A 6,100-nucleotide genomic window follows, 5' to 3' on the forward strand; every position below is an offset into this window, starting at 1 on the left:
AAGTCATGATAATATTCATGTCTATAATATTTGCCAATAGATGCTGTGGGAAGTCAGCCCCCCCCCCAAGAAAGAAATATTTTTGAAAATATTTAAAAGGCAGAATATATTTCCCTAAAGAATTTTAAAAGCAGAAACCAACCCCGCTCCCAAGTCTCACTGTCCCAAACAGAAGCCAAGTCTGCAAAAATGCAGATGTGATAATCTTGTCAGAAAGATTGGAATCAGGAAGCTGGGATTAGGAAGAAAGATCCCTAGAATCAACAATTCCTCACACCAAAAATCTAAGAGTCATCAGCCCCAGCCCCAGGGAAGCAGGATTGACCTTTCGGGCATAATAGGATTAACCCACCACCATCAGAATACCAGAAAGGAACACTCAGACTCAGGTCAAAGTTCATACCACAGGAACAACTCCAAACAAAAGGCTCAAGAAGGTATAAAACCCACTCCCTACATGTGCTCGCTCTCTTTTCTTCCAGAGCCATCTTTCTGTCTGGCTCTCCTCTTCAATAAACTGCGATCTTCTTTCTAAAGCAGTCGCCATTTTGTTTATTCCCGGCTTGGACTGAACCATGATGAAGACTTTTCCTTCAACAATACTAACCATTTAACTCTTGACATGCCACATCTATGAGTGAAGGCAGCAATAAAACACATACAGAAATAAACATATGAAGTCCTACGTCACTGAAAGAAAGATGTGCAATCCAATTTATCAAATTATAGATGAAACAGGACAGATGGCCTGAAAAACTGTGAAATGGAGAGGTCCAAGAGCTGAAGATACTGAATTAGAGCAAGGGCTGAGAATTGGAACCAAATATATTTGTTGCAGTGTGAAATATTTAAAAGCAATGTTTATATCATGACTCTTGCAGCATGTCCCAAAGCTGCTAGTAAGCCTCAGGTATGCCTCTACTTGTATAAACCCTTTGTTTCAAGCAGGTAGTCAGTCTGATGATCTATATTAACCTTTAGGCTCTGCTAAATTCATATTTTGCTGTTGTCTTTCATAGCACTTTGGTTCGCCTACTGAAAGCTGTGAGTCTTCTTGGACTTGTTACTTAATTTTCTTTTTTCAGGTAGGGAATTCTTAAAGAGAGGTATGAAAGTGCTATGACATTTCATTCTGGTAAGAGAAGATTGGACTCTTTGTGTTACATAGGGTAGCTTCTTCTGAGTTATGGATATCCAAACTTCAGTCTGGTCTGATGACATGTTAGTAGAGGAGGAATGGTGCAATTGATGAAATAAAGTAAACTGTTACCCAAAATATACAGTAGCTACTTGAAGCAGAATAGATCACAGCAGTGGTGTGTCAGGGAGTGTGGTGTGTGGCAGGCAGTGCAGGTGCAGCTAATAAGGGAAATGCTTCTGAAGACAATAAGGAAGCAGGTGCAGCATTGGATGTTGATCATCTTTTTAGAGGTGAGTAGCATGGCAGAAACAGAGGAAAGTAACCGCATCTTCAAGTCAGTTTTGAGTCATGTTGACTGCCTCGTATAGTTTATTTGGCAGCATTTTTCAGAAATGGCTTGCCAGTTTCTTCTTCCTAGGGCTGAAAGACAATGGCTGGCCAACTCACAATCTCTTGGTTTCTAATCTGCTGCCTTTAACCCAGGGGTGTCAAACTGTCGGCCCATGGTCTGGATGCATCATGCCGAAACTGCGCCCACCCCATTGCCAGCAATGGAAAAAAAGTCATGATACATCAAGACACGTCATGTGACGTCGAGAGTTTGACACCCCTGCTTTAACCACTACACCAAACTGGTTCTTGGTGATGGGGAAGGCAGATCTAAAAATGGTGTCAGGTGTGCTGAGTGTACTATTGAATCACAGATTCAGAATAAGAGCAGATGATATTTGTGGATGCTTATTTAGTTGCTGTTACAAAACTGTAGAGAGCTGGGCTATTTAAATCAGACTTATTTATGAGTGGGTTAGGTTCTTCTCCCAAATTTCCTGTGTAATGTTTCATCAAAGTCCTTCTCTGAAGCCAAATATTGTTCTCCCAATTGATACTTCTCTTGAATGATACTCATACCCTGAATGGCTCAATGTGGGTGATAGGATGGCTGAGACAGCCACTCCCTGGGCAATGAATTCAATCTTTTGCATCAGTCATTTTCATTGCCACAAGATGTAGTGCTGGTTAAAGGCTTGGGTGGCTCCATAGAAAGGGTTGGACTAATCCATGGCAGTCATGGGGATCATGACTGCCTTGGAAGGCTACCTTCAGGGAGAGTAGTGGGCTTCTTTTGGCAGTTGGTTGGTCACTGTGAGAACAGACTGCTGGACTAGATGGGCCAGGCATCTCATCCAGTAGGCACTGCTTAAGTTTTTATAGGATGCCCTCTGGTATTTGGACAGAATGGAAAAACAAATTCCTGCCCACCATCCGCAAGCCACACATGAATTTATAGACTTCAATCATATCTTGTATAAGTTGTCTTTTTTCTTAGCTATTGTGTCTCACACATTCTAGCCTTTTCTTGTGTACAATATGTAGGATTTAGAATAATATTGACAACCTTTCCATTTTTATATGTAGATAACTTTTAATACATTTTTTTAAACAAGATAAAAGTTAATACAAACTAGTATAAAGAAAGCAAAAGAAAGAAATTAAAGAAAAAAGAAAAGGGCAAGCAAAGAAAAAAATTAATAGAAAAGAAAGTACAGTATAAAAAAGTATCTTTCAATATTCTTCACAGAAGTTACAAAGTGATGCAGTCATAATGCAAATATATTCCAAACTGTCTAAAGTTATATCATATGATTCCTCTTTCTATAATCTGTCTATTAATCAAAACCATAAGTCACAAGTTCCTTTTATTCTTTTTATGTAAAATGCTCATAAGAGGCTGAATAATATCCACAACCTTTTCTTTTAGCATGGCAATTATTGTCAATTAACCAAACATAATATCTTATTTGTCCACAGAAGCTGCTTCCGATAAAATTTAGTAAGAGAGATAGAGAGGAAAAAAGCCATATGCTATATAGTATCTGATCTTTTATGTGCCATAGAAAACAGAGTCCACATTTCCCTTTCATACCTTGTTTTTTAACCAGCTGTGGAGAGAAGGATCATGGTCTTTAGGAGACCACTGAAGACTAACTATGGCCTTGTATGCAAAAATGATATACATAGATATAGATCAGTGATGGCGAACCTTTTAGAGACTGAGTGTCCAAAGTGCAACCCAAAACCCACTTATGCATTGTTGAGTGCTGGGTGTGGCCCACTGGGTGGGTGTGGCCCATTGGGTGGGCGTGGCTGTGGTAGTAATGGCAGACTGGGTGGGACTAAAAAGTTCAATCAATCAATTCCAACTTTGCAAGATCTTTTTTTTCCTGCGAGAAGTTGAAATTGACTGATTGATTGAACCTTTTTTTTTGTACACGGCGGCGGAGGCCTAAAGCAAAAATGTTTTATAAAACCCAGCTGAAGGCCTAGGACTGGGGCGACCATGCATGTGCCCACAGAGAGGGCTCTGAGTGCCGCCTCTGGCACCCGTGCCATAGGTTCACCACCACTGATATAGATTATAGATATAGATATTTTTTCAATTTTGGAATTTCACTTCCTATCAGACCCATCCAACATGGTAGATTGCAATAAATTGTAAATGTTGTAATTCAAAACTTTAGAAAGCCAGTTTGTTATAATAACTAAGGCATCAGACTAGAAATTGGGAGATCGTGAATTCTAGTCCCACTTTCAGCATGAGGCCAGTTGGGTGACTTTGGATAAGTCATTCTCTCTTAGGTCTAGGAAGAAGTCAATAGCAAACACTTCCGAACACTGCAGGAATTCGTCCAGGCAGTTACCAGAAATTAATAATTTTTTTAAGTCATTCCCCCCCACTGCCAAAATTTCAAAATTTTACAGAACTAAGTTGTCTACCGAGTTAGCAGGAGTACCCCTTGCCATTTCTCTTTGTTAGAGATGTGATTGTGAGTGAAGAATTATACCAAGGAAAGCCACTGAATTGCTGCAGTTTTACCCAGCTTCTTCCTTTTTGTGTTATCTTCCCACCCATTTCCCCAGAGAGAATTTCATAGTTCCCCTCTCTTTAGTAGCTGTACATGCCCTTGTTTGCATGACTAGATCATGCAGAACACCCGAGAAAAGATGATATACCTCTGCCTGAACTATATTCCATCAAAGGCAAATGGGTATATTAACTAGGAGAATGAATTATTAATATGATAATTGAAGCTATATCATTTGATCATTTAAATAACTGCTTTCATTAGCCATGAATCTGCCTTGCTAACATCAAATTATCACATGATTAATTATTCCAGTTTCCTCTTATTATACCAAGGAATTATGGAAGAAAACTGCAGCTGATCATGTGTTGGCTACAGAACTACAATGGAGATAATTTTGCCACTGTAGAAGGGCAAAGGAATTGCATCTTTAGATGGTCTGAGAGTGACACTGCTTTTTGCTCTATTCTTCACCTTTCAGAAGAGGATATTGTAACAACAAAACAATTATTATACAGCAGAAGAGGAAATTGCTAAATTACCCTCAATCTGTCTTCCTGTTCCATGACTTATGCTTCAGTCTGCAGTTCTCTTACCCTCTAAAAATTTCTGTCTTGCAATCTTTCTTTCCGTCTATCCTCAGCAGACAACACATTTTAGCTATTATTTAGCTCTTTTATCAAACAGACACCACTTCAGCCCTTTTTCTGGCCTACTGACTGCTATGGATCAAGGTTGAAATTAAATGTTATTGCCAGGAAAAAGGCAAAGAATTTTTTTTTCTTTCACAGTCTACAGAAGATAGTGGTAAATTACATATTTTGCTGTTTCTGTGCTCCATGTCAGTGTGTAAATTCTTGGCAAACTCCAAGCTCTGAAAAGGGAGTCTTGCTCCATCTAGACTCCAATCTACTGGGACTGAAAATTCAAATTGCTAAAAGCAGTTGTGGGGGCACTGCACTTGTGAAATAATTTTCTATATTCTTAGACATTTTAAATGATTAGAATTTCTTTGCTTTTAAAAAATAACCGGTGGGAAGGCAGTTAAACAGAACTGCACACTTTTTCTTAAGATGAGTATGATACTATCATCTGGTGGATCACCAGCAGAATTCATGAGTATTCTGTGCTTTGCCAAAAGAAGAGGGGCTAATATCACTCATTTCATCACAATTTGTGATATTACCATTAAAATAATCAGTGAACAAAAAAAATACTAAAGTAGAGGTTGTCTACTTTTTCCTCAGCTTTGATAAGTTCTCTTCATTTATCAGTTGAGATTCATAGACATCATATATTCTCCTCTCCCATGCTACACACTTTTGACTCTCTGTGCCTCTATGTTCAGCAATTTGCATGACAGTGACAAAGTGTTGGGTTAATAAAGTTATTGTCATTTTTTTTCTCCATCATAACTGTTCTTGCTTCACCTATAAATTATTTAAATGATTGCTTGCATTTTTTAATGAAAAGCTAAGTGGCAAAGTACTGGCTTAATAAAGGCATTGTCTTTTTTTCTCCCTCAACATAACTGGTTTTGCTTTATTTATAAGAGTTATTTAAGATTGCTTGCATTTTTAATTAAAAGCTAAAAGTTACGTTTGAGATCTTTTGTTAAAACTCACCGTTTTACAAGTTAAACATTTCTGTAGTCAAACGTAAGCCCCAGAGAGTTAAATGCTGCTTCTTTCCAGGTATCCATGTGCAGAATTGTTGTCATGCTCCATAAATTTAATGGTGTTATTTTATTAGCAGTTTGCTTGTTCAATTTGTTTGAATGTCTTTGTTTTTTTAACCATTCAGGAAATTGTAAGAGAACTGTTGTTAATCTACAGATGTCAAAATCAGAATTTCACATAGTTAATGACAACTTATGCCTTTAATAAGATCTGTAAATCTGAAAAGGTACTAACAGATTCCTGATTTTCTTTTTCTTTTTAACCAAAATGGTCATTTCTTCTTTGTGTATAAACAACAGGAATTAAAAATAAATGTTCATGAAGCTTGATTATAGTGTCTTCTTGGTGACAGGAACATTATTTTCAAAATTGATCACTACATTTCTGATTTAAAGGTAAAAAGTAAAATGTAATGT

Source organism: Crotalus tigris, unplaced genomic scaffold (genome assembly GCF_016545835.1).
Source record: "Crotalus tigris isolate CLP2741 ecotype Arizona unplaced genomic scaffold, ASM1654583v1 scf7180000018491.14276545383:2951260, whole genome shotgun sequence".
NCBI lineage: Eukaryota > Metazoa > Chordata > Lepidosauria > Squamata > Viperidae > Crotalus > Crotalus tigris.